Below are 26,812 nucleotides of genomic sequence, written 5' to 3'. Positions count from 1 at the left end.
ATTCTTTTACTGTATTGGTGGAATCTACTTCCTAGCATTTGAAAAAGTGAAGGTTACATGCAGGTTCCCGTTCCCTGACAGCTCTAAATTGCACACTTGCAGAGAACTCAGCTGTAATCTGTAAGCTGTGGGGAGTCCCTGACGGGCTCTGACTGCTTGGAGAGCTATCTCAATAGCCCCAAACTTTCTCGGGCTGGATAGAAGATTGCACTCTCAGCCAATCTCGCACCAGGGGTAGCGGGGAAAGGTAGTTCAATTGGTAGCAGTGATTGCCCGGACTACCAGGATCTGAGCATGCCTGTTTCTGCACATGCCTAGTTCCGCCCTCTGCGACAGGTGAGCCCGGAACAGCTGGACAAAGGCTGAGGTTTGGCGCCACGCTGCCCGGGGTCGCGGCTCTGGCGTAGGGGGTCTGTGCCCCGTAGTGTGGAGGAAACCTGCGGCCCGCCCACGGCAGGATGGGGACCTCCGCATCAAGACTAGGGGTCGGAGACCCCACGTGATCGGCCCCTGCGCGGAGCGTGCGGGGCTGTTCGTGGAGCCCCTTTTTGGAGGCCAGAGGAAGAGGGCGTGTACACGTGCACGGTGGGTGTGCGGAACCCTTGGGTGGGGGACGGCGCTGCGGGGAGGACGTCTACGCGTGCGCGGTGGGTGCTTACGTGCGGTGGTCGGGGAAGCGGGGCGCGCCCACCCGGGCTGTGCGGTTACCGCCATGGCTGTGCGGTTACCGCCCGGCCTAGGGGAGACCCTTCCTTCGCTCTCCCTTTATTCTTCCTGGAGGCTGAGCTGCCCACTAGCCGTGCCCATCACTGCATCCCGATGTGCGCTGTTAATCAGTCCTGACTTGCCCTGGCGTTCACGAAGTGTCTTCAAGAATTCTCTGCTTTTGTCTTATTTAACTGCCAAATAATAATAATAATAATAATAATAATAATAATAATAATTTTTTAAATAAAAAAAAAATAATTCCCCTCTTGAAAGTTAGCGACTTGTTCAGAATCACCCTGTTAGTGGCGAAGACTGAAAGTCGTGTCTCCTGACTCGTGAGAGAGAACTGTCTGCTTTTACAGGCAAGGAAAAGCAAATTACATTTAAAAGGTCCTTTTGAAAAATGGCAACAAACATACAGAAATTGAAACCTAGACGTTTCCTTAAAGCACTGCTTTTTATAGCTTTCTGCGGAATCACTAACCAAGGGTTTAGTAACAGTAGGGAAATTGATAAACGGGTTAGTTGGAGTATTTTTTGAATAGTTTTGGTGAAGAGTTCATGTTATTTCACTGGGTGTATTGTTTGGTCTGAACTGGTTTTTTAAAAATTTTTGTGTGTGTGAGCATCAGGGGAGGTTTAAACTGTTAAATCCTCAGGGAGCAAATATTTACATTTACCCAGTGAAAAACGTTATGTCCGGGAGCTGCTACATGATAATATCAGAGTCATGTTATATAAGGGGTGTTTCAGCATCCGAAGGTCGGAGGTACCGACGTTCTTCCTGTCTGTTGGGTGTGTGTAGTGTTTAGGGCAGGAGGATTCTGGAGCTGCTAGGCACGCCAGATCTTCCATGGCCCCTTCCCTCTTGTAACCCAGAGTTGTCTGCATTTTCAGAGTTGTCTGCGTTTATCCAAGACAGCGGAAAATGAACAAGTCCCAGGTAAGTTATTTGTTCATTCCCCACTTTTTTTTTTTTTTTTTTACAGTGGACTTTGTGAGATTTGTAGGAGTCCATATGTTAAGATAGGGAAAATTAGTAATTGATAAAAATCTAACTTTACAGAAAAATATAAAGTAACATCAGGAGCAAGGCCAGGTTGGCTTATAGATACATACTGATCATTATATATCTTAGAGTTTCTAAGGTAATCCACAAATACGTCTCTGCTGTTTCTGATAACCACGGAAAAAGGAAGACACTGTATTTGGATACAGACAGACCCTTTCTTTTTTTTTTTAAACACAAAAAGTTCTTGAAAGGTATAATTTTTGGTCTTAACATGGGGACACATAGTGGGTAACCTTCCAGTGACCGCCCTGAAAGGAGTGCCTAAAGCCATTCCTCACTGAGAGTAATAGGGTCCAAGAGATAGTTAAAGTAGTGCATTTATAATGGTCTTATTTGGTCCTGCTATAAAAGCTGGTATGTTCAGAGGAATGAATGGCCTGCATGCCTGTTAGAAAAACTCTCCGTGAGGACTTTAGCCAGCTTATGTATTTAAGTTGCACAGCCAATGGTTCAGAGGTAAATTCTCTGGTAAGTATGTCTGAGCTTCCCAGTCAAATTCTTCCCATAGAATTCTGTCCTGGTCTTTCCCCTCTGCTATTGGGATCTACCCAGGTAAAGGTGGCCAAAGATTTAATTGTAATTGCTTTCCTCGAAGAACTGCTGCATTACTCTACTGCAGCTCCTGGATCAAGTCTTCTAGTATCAGTCTTCTGATGGCTCTTTCGTGGAGTCTTCCTCATTGAGCCGTGTGGTTCAGTTCCAATTTTTTATCCTTTTTCTACTAGCTTTATCATCATATCAATACGCAAACATTGAAAAGATAGGTAGAGAGTTGAATAGTACTGTTCATTGTTTTGAATACTTCTAGAAATGTATAAATTATCTTCATGTATATGCAATGGACATTTTCCCCCTCAATTGACCAGTAATTTGGGATCTATTCACATGTAGTTTAGCCCTTTTAATGCTCTATTTTTCACACTGTATGGTACACTATATTCTAAATACTATATTTTATTGATAGGCATTTAGGTAATTTCCACTTTTCATTAATATAAATGCTGCTGTGAATATACTTGTTCTCTCTGCATAGATGCAAGTGTGTCTCCAGACTCTGGAGCAGTGCTTCTCAAAGTTAGATTCTTTGACCAGAAATGGCAGTATCACCTTGAAACTTGTCAGAAATGCAGATTTTTATGTATGTTCCCAGACCTTCTGGAAGAAAAATTGGGGGGCGAGAATTATTTTTTTAAAGATTTTATTTATTTATTTGACAGACAGAGATCACAAATAGGCAGAGATGCAGGCAGAAAGAGAAGGAAGCAGGCTCCCTGCTGAGCAGAGAGCCTGATGGCGGGGCTCCATCCCAGGACCCTGGGATTATGACCTGAGCTGAAGGCAGAGGCTTTAACCCACAGAGCCACCCAGGCACCCCAGCAGTCCATATTTTTAACAAGGTGTGCATATGATGCTCATACACATCAAGTTTAAGAATTACTGCTTTTGAGTTACAGGATATGAGCATTTATAATTTTTCTAGGTAAACTTATTCATTAGAAGACTACTTTCCCACCCCTTATGGACATTGGGGAGGGTATGTGCTTTGGTGAGTGCTGTGAAGTGTGCAAACCTGGTGATTCACAGATTTGTACCCCTGGGGATAAAAATATATGTTTATAAAATATTAAAAAATTAATAAAATAAATATATACAAATGGAAAAAAATAAAAGAAGACTACTTTCCCTCTCTTCTCTCCAGATATAAAAAGTATTTGTACACGAAGGGGTGAAAACTTTAATTTCCATTTTTTTGGTTGTTGAATTTTTTTGACTTTCATAAATCTGGCTTTTTAAGTTCTTTCAGGCTATGGAGTTTTGTAATAATTCTTATGTATTTTAGGTGGTAATCTTTTTTTTTAAGATTTTTTTAAATTTATTTGACAGAGATCACAAATGGGCAGAGAGGCAGCCAGGCAATGAGAGAGGGGAAAGCAGGCTCCCTGCTGAGCAGAGAGCCCCATGGTGAGGCTCATTCCCAGGACCCTGGGATCATGACCTGAGCCGAAGGCAGAGACTTTAACCCACTGAGCCACCCAGGTGCCCCTAGGTGGTAATCTTTCATGATAATTTTTATCAATTTTCTTCTCTCCATATGCTTTGTCTTTTAATATAGTAGTATTATTTCTGGAAATTTTACATTGTGATACAACCCTTTTGCCTCTTCTATTTTTTATTATTGTTTTCCTGACCCTGCGAGCCTGATGACATTTTTCTGTTTTGTCTTTTTTCTAATAAGACTTTTTAAAAATATTTAGTAACTTAATCTAGAATTTTTTTTAGTATAATGTGATAAGGGATCTGATTTTATATTTGAGCATCTCTAAAAAATAAGCAGAACAATAAAAGGACTAACACGATACACGTGAGTGGGAATGCCTGCCGTGTTTCTTCTCCATTATGCATGTTGCTGACTTTGGACTGGGTTTTTTTTTGTCATGTTCACAAAGTATCCTTGGAGTCTTATTTTATTGAAAATTAGAATAATTTTTCCAAATGCTTTCTTAACATTTAATGGGAATGATGATATAATTTTTCTTTTTAGATCTATTATATTTCCATATTTCTTAAAAACTAATCTTTATTTTTTTAAAAGAAGCCCTACTTGGTCAGAGTGTTACTCTTTTGATGATAACTGTAATTCTGTTTGTCAGTATTTTTTTCCATAACCTTGTCACTTAAAAAACATTTAATTTGATTTCACTCATATGTATAATTTAAGAAACAAAAGGGATGAATATATGGGAGGGGGGAAAGGAGAGGGAAACAAGCCATAAGAGACTCTTAAGGACAGGACAAACAGGGCTGGTGGAGGGAGGTGGTGGGGATAGACTATATGGGTGATGGTATTAAAGAAGGCACTTGTGATGAGCACTGGGTTTTGTATGCAAGTGATGAATCACTTAATTCTGCTCCTGAAACCAGTATTGCACCGTATGTTAGCTGACTAGAATTTAAATAAAAATTTGGAAAAAATATTTAATTTGTTCCTTATTATTCCTAGTGGCTTTTCTAATTTGTTTGGACTAATATTTATCACAGATAGTATTTTATTCTTCATGGAGCCAGCTTTTGGTTTTATTGATTTTCACTCTGTTTTTTTCCCTTTAAAAAAAAAAGATTTGGGGTTCCTGGGTGGCTCAGTGGGTTAGGCCTCTGCCTCCTGCTCAGGTCATGATCTCGGGGTCCTGGGATCGAGTCCCGCATTGGGCTCTCTGCTCAGCAGGGAGCCTGCTTCGTCCTCTTTCTCTCTCTACCTGCCTCTCTGCCTACTTGTGATCTCTCTTTGTCAAATAAATAAATAAAATATTTTTAAAAATAAAATAAGTAAGTAAATCTTAAAACACAAAAAACTCTTTGGATTTAACTTCATTTTACCAATATCCTAAGAAGTCTTAAGCTAAACAATATTTTAAGTAGGAAAACACGCACTTTTAAATAGTTTGGTATACTGTTTCTGTAGTTATAAACATATATCAACTGGTTTCTTTTATAGGAAATCTGATGAGTTTATCACATCAAGCATTACATAATCCAAGACAAGAGCTAATTACCTTCTAACTATAGTACTCTCTATAACAATTGCAAATATCAAAGGTATTAGTGGTTAATAATTGCTACAAAATTTAAAACAAAATTTGTTTACTAGATTGTTTTTCAGATTGCAGCTGCTCCTTAGGGAATTCCTGTAAATAAAAGCTCCAAAGCAATTCATGTAGGGCTTAGTTTAGATCAGTACTTTTTTTCTCATTATCACTCCCCCTCCCACGACCCACCCCCCTGCAGTTGCACCATATTATTAAAAACACTAAGTGCCTGGGATATATGCTTCAGAAGACAGTGAATGAGTAATTTCAATAACGTGGAGTTCTTCATGTAAAAAAGATGTTTTTTTTTTTATTTTTAATTTTTTATTATCATAGAATGTATTATTAGTCCCAGGGGTACAGGTCTGTGAATCGCCAGGTTTACACACTACAGCACTCATCATAGCACATACCTTCCCCAGTGTCTGTAACCCAAATACCCTTTCCCTAACCGCCCCCCCCCAGCAACCCTCAGTTTGTTTTATAAGATTAAGAGTCTCTTATGGTTTGTTTCCCTCCCGATCACATAAAAAAGATGTTTTGTAGTCACAGTTACTTCAAAAAGTAATTATATCAAAATAACCTGGCATGTTATGCTTTAGCAATTAGAGAACCATGGCTTTGACACCTGACAGTTTATAAGTTATTGAAATGTGAAATGCTAGACGATGTGAACAGCTCTTCTCTCTTTGGAGTGTTGCAAAGTTCCAGGTTGACTTTATTTTTCAGATAACATCTTAAGCCCACTTTATAGCATACTAAGTCATAAAGGACAAATCCTTTCCTAAGTTACAAAACTGTAGCAAATTAGTACAGTACTCTTTAATACAATAAAATTATTTGTTGTTGTTGTTGTTGGAGTTATGTATTACTTTAATAATAATTTTCACTCCAAAAATGTCATTTAAGTACCAAAAAAACACTGTGGTTTTTAATGGTGCTTTATAACAGAGCAAGTTATTTTATACAAATCAATATCTTTTAAAACTGTAAAATTTTTCCTTTTTTAAAGATTTTACTTAGAGAGTGCAAATGAGTGTTCACACAAGCAGGGGGAAGAGGCAAAGGCAGAGGGAGAAGCAGACTTCCTGCTCAGTGGGGAACCTGATGTGGGGCTTGAACCAAGGACCCTGAAATCATGTTCTGAGCCAAAGACTGATGCCTAACCAACTGAGCCACCTAGTTGCCCTATAATTACTCTCTCTCTCTCTCTCTCTTTTTTTTAAGGATTTCCTAATGCCCATTTCTTGATTGGATTATTTGTTCTTTGGGTGTTGAGTTTGCTAAGTTCTTTATAGATTCTGGACACTAGTCCTTTATCTGATATGTCGTTTGCAAATATCTTCTCCCATTCTGTCAGTTGTCTTTTGATTTTGTTAACTGTTTCCTTTGCTGTGCAAAAGCTTTTGATCTTGATGAAATCCCAATAGTTCATTTTTTCCCTTGCTTCCCTTGCCTTTTGCGTTGTTCCTAGGAAGATGTTGCTGCGGCAGAGGTCGAAGAGGTTGCTGCCTGTGTTCTCCTCAAGGATAAGGATTTCCTAATGCAAGCTCTTTAGGTTTACTGTAGCAAGATAATTATATGTATTTAGGTGGCTCAGCTTTGTTCTGGGGTTAGTCCAAAGCCGGGAAGAGTACTAATGCATGAAAAGCTTTACAGTTCTACATTAAAAGAGATGTTATATGCCAATATGATTTTCTAGGTCCTTTTCAGAAATTGCTAAATTTTCACATAACTGCTAGAATCCTCAGGAATTAGATGGACATTTCATACAATACTACTTTCGGATGATCCCTTTTATTTAGAAATCTGCCACCTCTTTGTTTTGATAAAAAATCATACAGCTTTTCTTCAGCTTATTAAAAAATATCCTACCTAAAATATATTTCTGATTTTTAAATAACAAGTATATTGCCAGCTTGCAGAGATGTGGGGAGTGGGTGTTTCGTGTAACAGCTTTCATCCTGCATTTGGTGTCTTCATGCTCCCTCTTGCCGAAGCTGCCAAGTCTTCAGTCTCAGCATTTAATTGATATATTACCCATTCCATTGTTTCCTGGCCTTTATTGGCATTTGAAGATACCATGCTTGCTGTCATTCCTTCAAGGTAACTGCTAAGACTGACTCCTTCCATAGTGATCACAGCTTCTTGAGTCAAAATATTTTTTTCTGGGTCTTGAAGGTGTGCTTTGCTTATAAACTGCAGAAACTGTATTTGTAAGTGAAATATTATTAGATTTAAGTTCCATCGTTTTCTCTGCAGGATCGAGTACAGAGTGTTCTTGCACAAATGTGTTAGTTTTTGCTGCAATATGAGATTTCACAATGGAAGGTAGCCCCCACTCTGTGCTGAGAAGTCTTTGGCTGTACAGCTTTCCAGAGTGATCTGTATGTCTGTCCAGTACATCACCTCCAACCACATTTGGGTCTTCCTGCATTGCAGCTGTAATAGTTTCCAATGGGTGGTCAAAGACGTGGTCTGAAGTCCAGATCTTCATGGTGCCAGCCACTTGCACAATGTCCCTGGTGTTCACTTTTATTCTTTCTTTTAAAGATTTATTTTATTTATCTGAGAGACAGAAAGAACACGAGTGAGAGGATGGAAGGAGGGAAAGAATCTCAAGCAGAACCACTGAACACAGACCCCAGCGTGGACCTGATCCCACAACCCCGAGATCATGACCTTAGCCGAAACCAGGAGTCAGACGCCTAACCAGCTCCGCCACACAGGCGCCCCTTATTTCTCATTTCTTACCACACCAAGGATGTCCCCTTCTATCCCTTCTTATCTAAAGTTTTTCTTGTTTTTGTGAGTGTCTATTAAATTTTATTCAGTGGTTTTGAACATCTATTGAAATCATGTGATTTATCTCCTCTATTTTCTTAGTTGGTAAATTACATTAATTTTTAAATGTAAAACAAACTAGATATTCTTGAAACTGAGCTGGACCATGGTATTCTTTCTATATATTCCTGGCTTTAGTTTGATAATACTTTGTTTTGGATTTTTATATTTGTGTCCTTCATGAGAAAGACAGACCAGTAAGTGTTTTGGGGTAGAGAGGGGGCAGAATATGTTCTTGTTACGATTTAGTATTTAATATCAGGAATATGTTGAATATATAACATGAATTTGGAGTATTTCCTCTTGCTTTCTCTACAGGATCTTTTAGTTTGTTGCTGCTTCTTAGGTTTTTCATTCATATGTGAGGACATCTGTGATTGGAGTTGCCTTCATGGGAAGATTTCTTTCTTCCTGTCTCTCTTTTGTTAAGGAAGCTCTTTCCCAACTTGGGCTTGAACTCACAGCCTTGAGATTGAGAGTCAAGTGTTCCATCAATTGAGCCAGCCAGGCACCCACATAGGAAGAGTTTAAATTATAGATGCAATTTCCTTAACAGACATGTGGCATTAGATTTGATTTCCTTTCCTTTCCTTTCCTTTTCTTTCTTTGTTTCTTTCTTTCTGCCTGTTTTTTATAGACTACATGTCCACAGTGGAGCCCAGCGCAGGGCTCAAACTCATGACCCTTCGACTGAGACTTGAGCCAGGATCAAGATTCAAACACTCGGGGCACCTGAGTGGCTCAGTGGGTTAAGCCTCTTCCTTCAGCTCAGGTCATGATCCCAGGGTCCTGGGATCAAGCCCCACGTCTGGCTCTCTGCTCAGCAGGGAGTCTGCTCCCTACCCACTCCCACAACCTCTGCCTGCCTCTCTGCCTACTTGAGATCTGTGTCTGTCAAATAAGTAAATAAATAAAATATTTAAAAAAAATTCAGACACTCAACCAACTGAGCTACCCAGGTGACCCTAGATTTTCTTTTTTAAAAAGTAAGTTTTGAAAGTAGTTTCTTTCTTGAAAGTAAACTTTCCCCCAACATTTTCAAAATTATTGTCCCTTAATTTCTTCACTATATTTTCATAGACCACAGAAACTGTATAGAGATTTTGTTTTCATGCCAGATATTGGAGAGTGAACCTTTCTTCTTTATAACTTGATCAGCTTTGGCAAAGAATTGTCAAGGTACAAACTTGGTTTTGTCCTCTCTCTTTATACTATATGCCAATTTTTTAAATTTGTTAATGTCTGATCTGTAACATGTCTTTGTGCATATATTAGCTGTAACTTCCTCTTTTGCTTTAAAAAAAGGTAGATACTGATTCTTTTAACTTTTCTAATATATACTATTAAGGATTTTTTTTAAAGCATAACTTCTTAGATGTGTCTTACAGGTTTTGGTATGTTGTATTTTTAAAATTCACTTAAAAATATTGTCTAATCTAGGGGTACAAGAATGTTTCAGTCGGTTAAGTGTCCAACTCTTGGTCTTGGCTCAGGTCATGGTCTTGGGGTTGTAGGATTGCGCTGTATGGAGGGCTGCATGCTCAGTGGGGAGTCTGCTTGATATTCTCCCTCTGTCCCTCCCCACCCACTTGCAGGCACATGCGTGTGTTCTCTCTCTCAAATAATAAATAAATAAATAACCTCTAATCTCTATTTAGAAATATAGTTCTTAAATAAATATAGCAACACATGTATCTTAATCTGTAAACGTTGTGATGTTTTCTGGTTAATCTTTTTCTTACTGATATATTAGACACTGTAAAAAGAATGTTCTCTGTATGATATCAAATCTTTGAAGTTGTGGAAATCTGCTTTGTGTCCCACACTGGTCAATTTAAGTACAGAGTATGTGTGGATCTGAAAAGTGTGTGTGTGTATGTATGTAAATATATTTTGCAGTTTGGGACTACATTTTCCCTGAAGGTAATTACTGTTTCATTTCTCTCTGACTGCTTTTAAGGTTTGCCATTTATATTCAGTCTTTCTCATAGTTTTTATATCTCTTCTGAAAACTCTCAATCTGTCCATCTTTTTCACTTTATCATTTTTTAAAAAGATTTTATTTATTTATTTGATAGAGATCACAAGTAGGCAGAGAGGCAGGTAGAGAGAGGGAGAAGCAGACTCCCTGCTGAGCAGAGAGCCTGATGTGGGGCTCGATCCCAGGACCCTGGCATCATGACCTGAATCTAAGGCAGAGGCTTTAACCCACTGAGCCACCCAGGCTCCCCTTCCCTTTATCATTTTTTTTAAAAATTATAGTTGACACACAATGTTATGTTAGTTTCAGGCATACAATATGGTGATTTAACAAGTCTTTTTCTTTGTCATTTTAACAATAGTCATTAAATATGTCAGATAATTCCAATATCTGGAGCTCCCTGTGTCCTAAGCTTAAATTTTTAGAAGAAATATACTAGACCATTCATTCGGCAAATATTTTTGGAACACCTTTCATGGACTGTTTTAAGTGTTTGGAATATATGCTATAAACAAAATAACCTGCTTTTCTGAACCTGTTTGGAACCTGGAGAGTTCTGCATGGACATTCTGAATTACTTTTTGCTTTTTTTCTTTTCCTGAATTACTCTTAATAGACTGTTATGAATTGAGTTTGCAAGTGTTTTATTTAGAATATATGTATCAAAATTAAATAGGAATTGTTTTTTTTTAAAGATTTTATTTATTTATTTGACAGAGAGAGATCACAAGTAGGCAGAGAGTCAGGCAGAGGGAGAGAGGACGAAGCAGGCTCCCTGCTGAGCAGAGATCCCGATGCGGGACTCGATCCCAGGACCCTGAGATCATGACCTGAGCCAAAGGCAGCGGCTTAACCCACTGAGCCACCCAGGCGCCCCTAAATAGGAATTGGTTTTGAACAATATTTTGTTACTAAATTTATAATGTTCCACAGATATTTTTTATGGTATAGAATGTTTAAATTATATGGGTTGTTGAGGGTTGCCTAGTGGCTCCATCAGTTAAGCATTTACTTTTGGCTCAGTTCCTGATCTCAGGGTCCTAGGATCGAGCCCTTCATTGGGCTCCCTGCTCAACAGGAAGTCTGCTTCTCCCTCTGCCCCTTCACCTGCCCGTGTGTGCTCTCTCTCTCGGATAAATAAATCTTTTAATATAAATAAATAAATAAGCATGGGTTGTCACTTAGTGTTGGCTAGATTTTAATCCTGAAAAATATCTGAGATTGTTTTTTTTTTTTTTTCCCATGGTAGATTTTCAAGATCTTCAATTGATTTTTAAATATTTTTAAGTCCTATTTTTGGTTATTGGACTATACACTGATTTTCTACCTTTCTCTAAATCTATTTTGGTAGTTCCTTAATGTTTCAGCCCAAAGCATTGGTTTCTTTTGGGATATCATATACAATATTTTTTTCAGGAAAACAAAATATATTTCATGGAGATCTGAGTGTATCTCCTATATTTTCATAGATATATGACTGTGTCTTAAAAGTGTCCTCGTGGGGTGCCTGGGTGACTTAGAGGGTTAAGCCTCTGCCTTCAGCTCAGGTCATGATTCCACGGTCTTGGGATCAAGACCCACATCAGGCTCTCTGCTCAGCAGGGAGCCTGCTTCCCCTTTCTCTGCCTGCCTTTCTGCCTACTTGTGATCTCCTCTCTGCCTACTTGTGATCTCTCTCTCTCTCTTGCTCTGTTAAATAAATATTTTTAAAAAGTGTCCTCGTATTTATAGTTGTATTTTCTTTTTTTTTTAAATTTATTGATTTCACAGAGAGAGTGCAAGCAGGGGGAGCAGCAGAGGGAGAGGGAGAAGCAGGTTCCCCCTGAGCAGGGATCCCAATGTGAGGCTCGATCCTAGGACCCTAGAATCATGACCTGAGCCGACGCTTAACCAACTGAGCCACCCAGGCACCCCTATAGTTGTATTTTCTTTAAGTGATTGTCTTTTCAGATATTTGGTGCCAAAAAAAATAAATGATTTCTTTCTCTTCTTGAAGAATCATCATTGCTCATTTCATTCTTTTAGCCCTCAGTGTTACCTTATCTGCTGTGAATTACGTTAAACCACTTTAATTTTGCTTATCTATTTTTTAAAGTATTTTTATTCATTTGAGAGTGAAAGAGGAATGGGGGAAGGGCAAAGGGAGAGGAAGAAGCAGACTCTACTGAGCAGGGAACCCAACATGGGGCTTGATCCCAGGACCCTGAGATCATGACCTGATCCCAAGGCAGATGCTTAAGTGATTGAGTCACCCAGGTGCCCCTATTTTGCATATATATTTTTTGCAGTATATTTGATATTTGCCCTTTATTTTGTTTTCAAATTTTTTTGATATTGCAAATAATTGGTTTTGTTTTCAAATCAGTTATGTCACCCATTGGTAAGAAATTTAGCACATTCATATACCATTTTATAGTTTAGGTTTTTTGTTTTACAGTCTTGTTTACTGTATATCCTAGTATAACATCATTAATGTTTTGTGTGTTCTATGTCGTTTTAATTTTTGTCATACACTCAGTTTCTCGTTGCACTGCTGGTCAAATTTACTTTCCTTTTTTATTTTCCTAATTTGATAAATTGTTGGTTTCTAGTTTTGATTATGAAGACATTACTGTTATAATAGTCTATATTTCTCTGTTAACACATCTTCGTTGAGTAATGTTTTATTATCAGGTTCTTTTGATTGTCCATTTCTTCCCTTTCATCCAAACTAGAAAGGAATGTCAGAATGATATTGCATTTCCACATCACTTCTAAATAAGTGCCTTGGTTTTGCTATTGTATTTCAGAATCTTTTGTTTTAGTCTATTGGTTTTATGATATCATCAGTTTTATGCCAGGAACTTACTGTGTATTATAAGTTCCAAAAAGTATTTTTTGTCAGTTAATTCAGGTAAGCTGTATATACTTAAGTGTCAAGCTTGATGAATTTTTATATGTGTGTGTATGTGTGCACACGCATGCACACACACCCTTGTGTAATTGCCACCCAGTACCCAAGAAGTTTCTCTGGTACTTGAGGTTCATTTTACCTTGACATCTCTTATCATTGATTAGTGTTGCTTGTATATCTGGATTCCACTCAGTATCGTATATGTGAGATTCATCCATTTTTCAAAGTGTATCAGTTTTTCTTTTATCTTCGTTATGTATTCCACTAATAGCCATACTGCAGTTTTATTTCTCCATTCTGTTGATGGGCTTTTGGACTGTTTCCAGGTTTTGGCTAATAAATCAAACTGCTCTGATTATTTCCTATAGACCCTTTGGTTGACAAAGGGTATATAACTAGGAGAGGAATTAATACAATAGCTTTAAATAGAAATTCCTTAATATTTACCCAAGGTATATGTACTTGCTTATCCTCCCACTGGCAAGGTATGAATGTTCCAGTGTTTTCACATTTTTGCCAGTATCTCTATTTGGTATTTTCTTGAGTTTTTCATTTCAGACATCCCGGTGTGTATGTCATTGTGGTTATCATGTGAGAGTTAGGTTCGGGGTAGGTGGTAGGTACTAGATGGGATATGAAGGAGCTTCTCAGTTTCACTAATGTTTTATTTCTTGATCTAAATGCTAGTTTTATACATGTGTTCACTGTGTGAAACTACATGGAGCCTTTGTACTCCAAGGTTCACTTTTGTGTTATTTTTAAGTATATTCATACTTCAACAAATTTACAAAAATCACAGAGTTGACAATGACAAATTGTTAATCTAAAGAAGTCTCAAGGATATCATTAAGCTAAAACCAAGAGTCAGAATAACGTTAATTTTTTCATATACGGAGGTCAGAATTCTTCAGCATGTTGCCTTCCTTTTTTTTTTTTTTCTTAAGAGAGAAAGAGACTACACACATAAGCACATGCATGATTAGGGGATGGGCAGAGGAAAAGGGAGAAAGAGAATCTCCAGTGGACTCCCCATTCAGCATGGAGCCTGATGCGGGGCTTGATCTCACGACCTGAGATCATGACATGAGCCAAAATCAAGAGTCAAATGCTTAACAGACCCATCCACCCAGGCTCCCCTAAATTGAACACTTGTGTATTTCACCATTAAGTGTAATATTTGCTGTAGGTATATATGAAAGTCCATTATCACACTAGGGAAATTTCTAGTTTGTCACTAGTTGTTTTTTGTTTTGTTTTGTTTTTTAATTATGGTTTTGGGTATATACTCAGATGATCATATTGTCATCTCTTAGTTTTTAAAACCATTCTTATTTTTATTTCCACCTTCAGAAAATTCCTTCATGGCCTGTTCTTCTGTTTTCCATTTACAAAGTGATTTTTTCACACCTTGCATTCTTGATTATTGTCAGTCTCTTACTTCTCTGAGAGCTTTCTGATTCATTGTTGGTGATATCAAATGCTACCAAATTATTATGTTTGTCAAATCTTTATTTTCATTCTAGACCTACAGTATTATGTTTCACATTTAAGATGTATCTTGTTAAAATACAGTGTCCAGTTTATTTTTTCCCTTGCTTATTTTGTGATACTTGTGTTTATGCAGCTGTTTGGGCATATGCTCTGAGGAAATTTCTTTCTGCCCATAATTGGTGGCCATGTTCTCTCACTCTCTGTCCACTTATCAATTCCCTATTTGTTTCACAGCTTTTACGGTAGTAGTTTATCTAAGCGGTGTTCTTTGTCCTTTAGCTTTCCCTTTACTTTTTTGGGAAAATTGGTCTATAAATAAAAACCTAGTCACATAATTTTTATGTACTCTCAGATCTCTTCTCTGGCTCCCCTTTCTTTGAAACAGTGAGTCATAAAGTAGAGGCATGCACTCTAGATGACATCCCAAACAATCCAGTTGGTATCTTCTCTGTGTTCTACAGGTATTTCAAGTGTAACAGTTCCAAAATCTTCCCTTCTTGTTTTCTACACATCCTAATTATGGGCTCAAAATTGAAGACTTAGAAACTGGAATGTGTACTGCAGTGAATAAAATATTAATAAATATTAATAAATTAATACAATATTAAGCTGTCTCTTTACTTTTTAAAGTTGAAGAAGAATAAAGCTTGTCACAAAATATATTGATAATTTATTTTCATAATTCATAAATACAAATTTGTGTAGTACTCAGAAATACTCTCTAAGGTTGGTGGTGGTCACATATGTTGGAGACTTGGTGTGAAACTACTCTGTAATCCATTCCATGGCTTGATTTCTTCATGGCCCTTTCTGTCCTCACAGCTCCAGCTGCTTCTCAACATTTCCTGTGCTGTTTGCCCTCTGCTCATTTCCCAAATGTGCTAGAGGAGCAGAGGAGCCCTGCTTTCGCATGTACCATGGAGTTGCATGAACAACACAGCATGACTGTTTGTCCCGTAGCTGTTCTTCAGTGAAGCTCAAAATAGAACTAATTTTCTTCCTCATTTATTTTAGTCTGTCTGCTGTGTACTCTCACCTTAGCAATTGTAACATACTACTGTGTGTATTCTTACCATATTATTGCTACTTGAATCCAAGAACAATTTTAATAATTTAGCATTTCTAAGAACTAGAATGGTTCCAGATACAGTGTGCAATTTGATCATTTTTTGCATGAATAATACCTTAAGCAATGGCATAGTATTTCCATTATGGTTTCTCATCTTCCCACAAAGTATAAAGTCAAATGTTTTGCAAACTATTTGGTAATCCTGGTGAGGATTGGTTCCCATACAGCTTTTACCATGTTACCCAATTCTGAACATTTCAGATTGAACAGAAATTCCAGGGGTCAGTGTCATTTAAGGATGTGACTGTGGGCTTCACCCAGGAAGAGTGGTAGCACCTGGATTCAGCTCAGAGGTCCCTGTCTAGAGACATGATGCTGGAGAACTACAGTAACCTTGTCTCAGTGGGTAAGGTCTGGTTTTTTGTAATTCTAAGTAGCATGTTCTCATTCTTTTAACTGTGAAGCATATAGACACTGTAGAGTTGGATGATTTTTAATATTGGAACTGAGTAATCAGTGTTGATTGATCTCTTTTGGGTACCAGGAAGATATTTGTGTTTACCTCTTCAGTGAAATGTTCAATAGCATCTTCATCGAGCAGCTCCAGAAGCTTGCTGCTCTTTCAGAGACCCTGCAAGCCAGGCCTTCTGGTCTGAATCCTGAACACAAAGTATTGTGTTACCAAACCAGAAGTGATCTTCAGGCTAGAGCGAGGAGAGGAGCCATGGATACTGGAGGAAGAATTCCCAAGCCAGAGTTTCCCAGGTGAGTTAATGGACTCTGCACAGATGAACATCAGGGCATTTAGTATTTTCCCATGATTAACCCAGAGGTTGACAATTTCAAGAATATCTCTTTAGATGTCTTAATCCTGGGAACTGACTGGGAATACTGTTTTTTTTAACAAATCTCCTGAAACCACTCTTAAAATAACATTTTTTTGGATTCACTTTTTTAGTATTTACCATTCTTACATCTGTCAAAAAACCAGTCCTTGCCTACTTTATTTTTACTGTTGTTTTTTTTCATTCCTTTGTTTCCCAAAGCAGTTTCAGTTGCCTGCCTTACTGTCATCAGGCATTCTTTCATATGCTCATTTTTTGACTCCAAATAATTTTTGAGTAATTGCTATTATCTATGTGTCAATGAGCTTATACAAATAGCAGTACAGCCAACAAATACATGAAAAGATGGTCAGCATTACTAAACATCAGGGAAATGCAAATTGGAACCATACATCACATCATTTAGAATGGCTAGTACCAAGAAGAGAAGGGATAACTAGTTCTGGGAAGGATGCGGAGAAAAAGGAACGCTTGTGCACTGCTGACTGTGTTGTAAATGGATCAGCTACAATAGAAAATGGTATAGAGATTGCTCAGAAAGCAAAATATAGAACTATCTTGTATTATCCAGTAGTACCACTTGGGAAGACACCCAGAAGAAATTAAAACAGGCTGTGAAAGAGAGAATATGCATGCTGGTGTTTATCACAGTATGATTCACAATAGTCAGATACGGAAATGACCTTAGGTTCCTGTCAGTGGATGAATAGCTAAATAAGATAGGTATGTGTGAGTAATAGAATACTATTCAGCCATGAGAAAGGACATTCTGCCACTTGCAAAATGGGTGAACCTTTATATCAAGTGAGATAAGTCTGACAGAGAAAGGCAAGTACTGCATGTTGTCACTTGTGTCTGGAATCTAGAAAAGCTGAATTTGTTATGAACATGAGTAATGTGGTGGTTACCCAGAGGAGAGGGAGAGATAGAAGAGATGTTGTTTAAGTGTATAAAAAGTATAACGAGTAGTAAATAAGCCCTAGAGGGGTGCCTGGGTGGCTCAGTCATTAAGCATCTGCCTTTGGCTGGGATTGAGCCCCGCATTGGGCTCTCTGCTGTGGGAAGCCTGCTTCTCCCACTTCTACTTTCCCTGCTTGTGTTCCCTCTACTGCTGTGTCTCTGTCAAGTGAATGAATACCATTAAAAAAAAAGATAAATAAATAAGCCCTAGAGATGTCATATATCATATAATGAAAACAGTATTTTGTTATAGTAATCAAACTGAGACATTAGAACTTAATTTTTCTAATTACTAATAAGAAATTGTAATGATGTAACATAACAGGGTTGCTAATTATTGGTACAGTGGCAATTACACAGCATAAAAATGTATCAAATTAACAGATTGTACACTGAAAATTTATGCGGTTTTTTGTCAAATGTAAATTTAAAAGGTGACACTAAAATCATATAATTATGTGTATTAAAGCCCTGTAGTGGTAAAAATTATCCTAGAATTAGAGCAAAGTTAAGTTGACTGTGCTACTCTTAAGAATCTTAGGGAAAACCTTAAGGAGATCTCCATCAAAGCAGCATTTGATTTTTCCCCTCCATAATCCCAAAGGAAAATAAACATCTCGGGGCACCTGGGAGGCTCAGTGGGTTAAGCCTCTGCCTTCGGCTCGGGTCTACTTTGGCTCTCTGCTCAGCGAGGAGCCTGCTTCCTCCTCTCTGCCTGCCTCTCTGCCTACTTTCGATCTCTCTCTCTGTCAAATAAATAAATAAAAGCTTTTTTTTTTTTTTTAAGCAGAATTTGAATGAGATGATTGTGTGAACTGTGAGGATCCTGCTTCTTCACAGAAGGGATAATAGCAGCTCCTAAGCCAATGAGGAGGAATGTGTTTGGTGTTTCTTGGGAAACAGGAAAAATAGTCACAATGGCCAAGGGGAATGTTTGATGGGAAGTGGCACAGGAAATGGTGTCAGGCAGCTGTGGTCCAAAAGAAGAATATCATAAGTCTTACTGAAGTTTTTAATTTTATTCTTACTAGTGTATTTTGGGAAACAAACAATGTCTGATTTACAAGATCTCTCTCACCTCTGTAGAGAAAATGTTGGAAAGAACGTAAGCACTTAAGAGAGTTCACTAGTGGAACCTTTTAAGTTTTCCTGAAGGGTGATTATGGTCATTTAGTCAAAATTGGAGAGGAATGGAGGTAATGAGAAGAGGCTGGATTTTCTCTGCATTGGGAATAACTGAAGAATTAACATTTGTATTGGGGCACCTGGGTGGCTCAGTTGGTTAAGTGTTTGCCTTTGGCTCAAGTCATGATCCCAGGGTCCTGGGATCAAGCCCTGCTTTGGGCTCCCTGTTAAGTGGGGAGTCTGCTTCTTACCCTTCTTCTCCCTCTGCCCCTCTCCCCCTGCTTATGTTCTCTCTGTCTCTGTCTCAAATAAATTAAAAAAAAAAACTTTAAAAAGAAAAAAAAAGAACAAAAAAGGGAAGAGATGATGGCACTTGAAGTATTTAAAGGAATAATGATGAAAACTTCCCAAATTTGGCAAAAAAGATATTCATACCAATGGCATGTCATGATTAAATTTCTGAAACCAAAAGAGAAAAAAATTATGAGAGTAATTTTTGGAAATGATAGTGAATTCATCATCTGAAACCATGGAGGCTAGAAGGCAATAATCAATTTTTTTTCCAAGTACTGAAAGAAAAGAACTTTCAAACAAAACAGAACTGTGGCTTGTGAAAATACATTCATGAAAGGATAACTGAAGGTATCCTACAATGGAAAAAAAAATAGAAAATGTTGTTAGCAAACTTATCTTTTAAAAATGGCTAGAGGAAGTTCTTTAAATAGAAAGGAAATAACACAAGAAACCGTGGAGCTTCAAAAAAGAAAGAACATTGGAAGTGGCAAAAAATAAGGGTAAATATAATAGAGTTCCCATCTAAGAGTTTATGAAATCATATTTGATTGTTGATAGAAAATTTAGAATATCATGATTTGATGCTCTGCATGTGGAGGATATGATGTATTTACAAGATAGAATACAGGAATTTAATTGGAATTAAAGTGTTATATTTCCTTGAAGTGGTAAAATGTTCATCAAGGAAGACTGTAATAAATTATATATGTACATTTTACCTAGAAATGGACTTGGAATACTTAGAACAACCACTAAAAAAACTATACAAGGTGGTAAACTTAGAAATACTGTAAGTAAATGAAGACGGAATCTTTTAAGAAGATGTTCAAGTAACCAGGAAGAAAATAAATTAGGAACAGATGAATGAGAAACTGATAAAACAATAGAAAAATAAAACAACAGACTTAAACATTGACATAGCAGTGTCTACTGTAAATGTAAATGATCTAAACACACCAATTCAGGGCACCTGAGCAGCTCAATTGGTTAAGCGACTGCTTTTGGCTCAGGTCGTGATCCCAGAGTACCGGGATGGAGTCCCACATTGGGTTCCAGGCTCCATGGGGAGTCTACCTTTCCCACTGAACTTCTCCTCTCTCATGCTCTCTCTCAAATAAGTAAATAAAATCTTAAAAAAATTAAAAAAAAAAAACAAACCAATTCAGGTATAGACTGGCAGACTGGATAAAATAAAAAACAAAAGGAAGAAATATGTTATCTACAAAGAAATTCATTTCAAATACAACATAGTGAGTTTGATGGGAAATAGAAAAAGATACACTGGGGTACCTGGGTAGCTCAGTCATTAAGCGTCTGCCTTCAGTTCAGGTCATAATCCCAGGATCCTGGGATCCAACCCTGCATCAGGCTCCCTGCTTGTTGGGAAGTCTGCTTCTCCCTCTTTCACTCCTCCTGCTTAGGTTCCCTCTCTTTGTGTCTCTCCCTGTTAAATTAATAAATAAAATCTCTTAAAAAATGAGAAAGAGGAAAATACACTATGCAAACATTAATGAAAAAAAAAAAAACAAAACCGACTCCATTAATATTAGATAAATTAGTCTTGAGAGCAAAGGAAATTATTGGAGAAAAAGCAGTATTCCAATGAAAAAGACTGTGATCCAAAATGTGACCCCACCAAACAACAGAAAGAACCTCATAGTACACACATCAAAACTGATTGAGCTGAAAGGAGAAATAAACAAATTTTCAATTATATTTGGGGAATTCAGCACCTTACTCTCAGCAATTGGTAGAACTTTCAGACAGCAGATATAAATTGATGGCAGATGTAGAAGAACTGAATGGTACCATTACCCAGAGGGATTGAATGAACATTTGTAGATAGTACCTAGAAGCAGCAGGATATGCATTCTTCTCAAGTGCCTGAGGAGCACTCAGTAAGATACAACATATCCTATGCCATAAACAAACCTTAGTAAATTTAGCAGAACCAAAATTGTGCTATGTTCTCGTAGCATAAGGAAATCAAACTGCAAATCAGTAATAGAAAGGCAGTAGAGGGCACCCGGGTGGCTCAGTGGGTAAAAGCCTCTGCCTTCGGCTCAGGGCATGATCTCAGGGTCCTAGGATTGAGCCCGGAGTCAGGCTCTCTCTACAGCGGGGAGTCTGACTCCCTTCCTCTCTCTCTCTCTGCCTACTTGTGATCTGTATCTGTGAAATAAATAAATAAAATCTTAAAAAAAGGCAATAGACTCTCTCTTTGCTGGGAAAATTGGACAGCCACATGCAGAAAAATGAAATTGGACCATTTCCTTACACCACACACAAAAATAGACTCAAAATGGATCAAGGACCTCAATGTGCGATAGGAATCCATCAAAATCCTTGAGGAGAACACAGGCAGCAACCTCTTCGACTTCTGCCACAGCAACATCTTCCTAGGGACAACGCAAAAGGCAAGGGAAGCAAGGGCAAAAATGAACTATTGGGATTTCATCAAGATCAAAAGCTTTGCACAGCAAAGGAAACAGTTAACAAAATCAAAAGACAACTGACAGAATGGGAGAAGATATTTGCAAACGACATATCAGATAAAGGACTAGTATCCAGAATCTATAAAGAAATTAGCAAACTCAACACCCAAAGAACAAATAATCCAATCAAGAAATGGGCAGAGGACATGAACAGACATTTCTGCAAAGAAGACATCCAGATGGTCAACAGACATATGAAAAAGTGCTCCATATCACTCGGCATCAGGGAAATACAAATCAAAACCACAATGAGATATCACCTCACACCAGTCAGAATGGCTAAAATCAACAAGTCAGGAAATGACAGATGCTGGCGAGGATGCGGAGAAAGGGGAACCCTCCTACACTGTTGGTGGGAATGCAAGCTGGTGCAGCCACTCTTGAAAACAGCATGGAGGTTCCTCAAAATGTTGAAAATAGAACTGCCCTATGACCCAGCAATTGCACTATTGGGTATTTACCCTAAAGATACAAACGTAGTGATCCAAAGGGGCACATGCACCCGAATGTTTATAGCAGCAATGTCCACAATAGCCAAACTATGGAAAGAACCTAGATGTCCATCAACAGATGAATGGATCAAGAAGATGTGGTATATATACACAATGGAATACTATGCAGCCATCAAAAGAAATGAAAACTTGCCATTTGCAACAACATGGATGGAACTAGAGCGTATCATGCTTAGCGAAATAAGTCAAGCAGAGAAAGACAACTATCATATGATCTCCCTGATATGAGGAAGTGGTGATGCAACATGGGGGCTTAAGTGGGTAGGAGAAGAATCAATGAAACAAGATGGGATGGGAGGGAGACAAACCATAAGTGACTCTTAATCTCACAAAACAAACTGAGGGTTGCTGGGGGGAGGGGATTTGGGAGAAGGGGGCGGGATTATGGACACTGGGGAGGGTATGTGCTTTGGTGAGTGCTGTGAAGTGTGTAAACCTGGTGATTCACAGACCTGTACCCCTGGGGATAAAAATATATGTTTATATAAAGAAAAAAAAAAGAAGGGAATCTTTCTGCCCTTCAACAGATGAATGGATAAGGAAGATGTGGTGCATATACACTATGGAGTATTATGCCTCCATCAGAAAGGATGAATATCCAACTTTTGTAGCAACATGGATGTTACTGGAAAAGATTATGCTGAGTGAAATAAGTCAAGCAGAGAGAGTCAATTATCATATGGTTTCACTTACTTGTGGAGCATAACAAATATCATAGATGACATGGGGAGTTGGAGAGGAGAAGGGAGTTGGGGGAAATTGGAAGGGGAGGTGAACCATGAGAGACTATGGACTCTGAAAGACAATCTGAGGGGAATGAATTGGTGGGGGGGTGGGAGGTTGGGGTACCAGGTGGTGGGTATTATAGAGGGCACAGATTGCATGGAGCACTGGGTGTGGTGCAAAAATAATGAATAGTGTTATGCTGAAAATAAATAAATGTAATTAAAAAAAAAACATATATTTTTATCCCCAGGGGACGGTCTTTTATTTAGAACTGACCAGGGAGCTTGTGGCCTTAACATTCTTGTGATGTCTTGATTTGAGTAAGGACTGGTGATAACATCTTTAATGGCTACTTCTTTTTAGGGTCTGTTTATTCTTTGTTGGTCACAGGTGACTGTCATTAAAAAAAAAAAAAAAAAGACACCCTCCCAGCCCCACTCCCAACTTCAGACAGGTTTCGCCCTCAGCTAGGGCCAAGGGGTCTGGTGTGTTCCCTTATCTCTGGTTTCCTTACACCTCCACAGTTTTGGGATTTCTGTAAGCCCAATCCCATAGACCCCTACCTATCTCTCCCTACTTGGCCCTGCCTGTCCTTTACTCAACAGGTCAGTTCGTTTTTGTAACCTAGGTCTCCTAAGAAGTTTGCTTCTAGATAATAACATTACATATATGTGTATGTATATAGAATGTATGTATATATATAAAATGATAATTTGTGAGTTTTATGTACTATAATTATATGTATACATATATAACAGTGATATAATTTCTAAGTAAAGATGTAAAAAATAGAAACATATATTAGATATTATAAAAATTTTATTGCAGGGAGGCAAATTATATATAATTGATTGAATATATCTATTTTATGTTTGAACTAATTTGTTTATAAGTGTTCATATCTCAGTGGGCATAGAAGTTAACATTTTTCTTTTAATGTTCATAATTAAGCACAACATCAAATAAAATTATTTGTCAGGTTAAAAAAAAAGGCAATAGAAAAATACCTAAACATTTCAGAATTAAACAAGACACATGTAAGTAAAGCATGAATGAAAGACATCCCAAAGGAAGATTTAAAAAATAACACACAGAAATGTCAGGTATCAGTCTCACTGGAGTTCCTTATATGTGATGAGTTGTATTTCTCTTGATACTTAAGTTTTCTTTTTTGTGATTCTTTTTTAGTATTTTTACTATGATGCATCTTGGCATGGATCTCTGTTTATCTCACGTGGAGTTTATCTTCTTGAATTTGCATATTATTTTTCTCTTAAGTTTCCAGGGTTTTGCCATCATTCTGTTGAATGATTTTTCTCTTCTCACTCTTCCTTCTGTTCTTTTGATATTCCCATTATGAATATGTTGGTGCAGGTAGCACTGTCTTTCATTTGTTTGAGGCTTTCTTTGGTTTTATTCATTATTATTTCTTTTGTGTAAATGATATCTATTGTGTATCTTCAAGTTTACTAATTCATCTTTATAAGCTTGAATCAACGAATTTATAATTCCTGTCTAACAAATTTACAATGCAGATATTATAATTTTCAAATTGAGAATTTTTGTTTCATTCTTTTCAGTTTTTTGATGTTCTCTATGTGATGAGGGTGCCACCATACCGTCCTTTACTTCCTTGAACATGGTTGCCTTTTGGGTGTGTTTGTAAAAGCTGCTTTGAGAAGTGCTAAGTCTGATATCTGGACTCTTTCATGGGCAGTTAGTTGCCTGCTCCTCCCCCCATATATGTGAAATTTTCCTCTTTGTCTTATGAATCACAAGACAAAGCTTTATTTCTTTCTTTCTTTCTTTCTTTCCTTCTTCTTTTTCTTTTTCTTTCCTTTTTTTTTTTTTTTTTTTTTTTGTTTGGACAAAAGGGATATTTTAGATATTTTGTACCTAGCCTTATACTGATTCCTTCTTTCTCTGAAAGGTTCTGTTTTTATTTTTCCTTGCTTATTTATTTGTTTAATGACTTGGTTGGATTATGTAAAGTCTTTCCCATCCACAGTGTACATCTCTAATGACTCTTGTCAGAGGCCTCTGCCTTGGGGGCGCCTAGTGTTACTAGGATGACAGATAAGCTTTTCAAAGTGTTAGAAAGGAAAACCTGATGGAACTTGAGTGAGAAAAAGATGCACAGTTACAGTCTGTTTCAATATCTCTCTCCTGATAAATAGAAGAACACTGAGTAACCAAATTGACTTAATTGACATTTATAAAATATCCCCCACCCCTACACAGAAATAAACCAGTGGAATACACATTCTTTTCAGGAACACATGGACGTAAACCAAGGTAGATCGCATTCTAAGATATAAAACAAATATCAATTAATTTAAAAGGAGTCAAGTCATATAAAATACTTTTTCTTACCAGAGTAGAGTTAGATCTAGCCGAATCAAAAATCAATAACAGAAATTCCTAAATAGTTAGAAACTTAATGGCACACTTTTACATAACTTGATGGTTCAGAGAAGAATTTGAAGGGTAAGTTAGAAACTATTTTAAGCTGAATGTTAATGAATACAGAATTTGTAGGAAATCAACATATAGGAAATTTTTATATTGGAAATGAAGTATGTGTATAGTATTTCATTGTTTTCATTATTTTCCATATGATCTTTATTCCTTACTTCTCTTACTGTGTTTGGGTTTATTCCTTACTTCTCTTACTTCTTTTGGGTTTAATTTTCTCTTTTCTAGGATTTTTCCTCTATAGAAACTATAATCCTACATATATGCATATAATTTTATTTTAAAATTTTTACTTATTTTGCAGACTACCTTCTTTAGCCGGGGTCTTCCTTGTGATCCATTTCTTCTTTCTTTAGTTTTATTGTAATATTTTTCTGCTCTGTCATCACTGAGCCTTTTTCAATGCTATTTATTAAAATTCCAGTGAAGTCTCTTTTCTCTCTGGGCTCTCTGTCAGTCTGCCTGGACTACTACAACAAAACACCACAGACTGGGTGACTTAAATAACAGAAATTTGTTTTCTCACACTTCTGGAGTTTGTAAAGCCAAGGTGAAGGTGCCAGCAGGGTTGGTTTCTGGTGAGCCCTATCTCTTCAGCTTGCAGACAGCACCTTCTTGCTGTAGCCTCATATCGCTTTTTTGTGTGTGCACATGGTGGGAGCAAGGAAGTTGGTGTCTCTTCAACTTCAAATAAGGGTGCTGCTCCTATCAGATTAGCCCAACATGCTGATGACCTAATTCAACCTTAATTGCCTCCTTAAAGGCACTGTCTCCAGATACAGTCACCTTGGGAATTAGGGCTGCAGCATATGAATTTGGGAGAGGGACAATTCAGTTCATATCTGGCTCCTTGTAATTTAAGTCTGTTCCAAGGTCACATTGTCCTTTTTACAATATTATTCCTCACCTAGATCACTAAGCGTTGTGTCCTTAGTTCTCATATACTCTTGGAGTTTCCAGTGGTCTGAATTGTCATGTATCAGAACTGAGATGTCATCTCAGTATTGCCCCACTCATAGTGAGACTTCCCATTTCTGGTAATGATTCTGTTTACATTTAATCATCTCTGAGTTCCCTGTCTCTTCTTTATGTGTGGTTGCTACAGTATGTAGCTGACTCTTTCAATGGATGTGGGCTCATTATCAGTTTCTTCTGTATTTAAATGTTTCTTTTTTTAGTGGTGATTTGAATTTAGTAGTACTTTGTATCTCCTAGTTATGCCAAAGTCATGGCTTGTTGGAGGTAATTTTATTTGCTCTCCTTATATTGATCCATACATTTGTTTAGAGGGGAGATGGAGACATTCAGATTTTAACAGGTGCTGTTATTTTTTAGACATCGGAATGCAGATGTTCATGTTGTAATAGGCAGTTTCTGCTTCCTTTTTGTACTGTGCCAGGCTTTTGTTTCTTGTTTTCATTTCTGTGTTTTCATATCAAACTCAAGAATAGAAAAAAAAATATGTGCTTAAAATTATTTTCTTCTCTGGAGACTAAAAAAGAAATCCAAGTCAGCTATAATATAGGGCATTTGTATATATATTGCATTCCATTAAAAAATGTGTTAATATTTCTATGTAAGGTTAATTTTTCTTATTTTTAGAAATCTGGAAAACTGATCACAAGAAAGAAAGAAGCCACAAAAACTAAACATGTGTGGGAAGTTGCATTCATCAATAATAAAACACTAACTAAAGAACAAGCTAATGTAGTAGAAAAACCACTTAACTTGGACACAA

The 26,812-nt window shown here is 37.5% G+C and overlaps 1 long non-coding RNA gene and 1 pseudogene across 4 annotated transcripts; one reads left to right on the top strand and one right to left on the bottom strand.

Moving 5' to 3' along the window:
* The first annotated feature begins 423 nt into the window (after positions 1 to 423).
* Positions 424 to 26,812, top strand: LOC309857729. 3 transcript variants are annotated; one of them, XR_014307874.1, is made up of 5 exons: positions 424 to 647; positions 1,606 to 1,651; positions 15,904 to 16,048; positions 16,187 to 16,407; positions 26,677 to 26,812. It is a non-coding gene; the product is annotated as an uncharacterized lncRNA (long non-coding RNA). The 3 variants fall into 3 exon arrangements; XR_014307875.1 differs by lacking the exon at positions 424 to 647 and having other exon boundaries at positions 1,523 to 1,651; positions 16,213 to 16,407; XR_014307876.1 differs by lacking the exon at positions 424 to 647 and having other exon boundaries at positions 1,523 to 1,651.
* Positions 7,324 to 7,861, bottom strand: LOC309858723 (PRELI domain containing protein 3B pseudogene; annotated as a pseudogene). The gene is made up of 2 exons: positions 7,637 to 7,861; positions 7,324 to 7,563 (listed from the first exon to the last, which is right to left on the bottom strand). The product of its transcript is annotated as a PRELI domain containing protein 3B pseudogene (transcript).

The sequence above is a fragment of the Mustela nivalis genome (genome assembly GCF_964662115.1).
Source record: "Mustela nivalis genome assembly, chromosome: 2".
NCBI classification, from domain to species: Eukaryota; Metazoa; Chordata; class Mammalia; order Carnivora; family Mustelidae; genus Mustela; species Mustela nivalis.
This window is presented reverse-complemented; position numbering and strand designations above follow the sequence as displayed.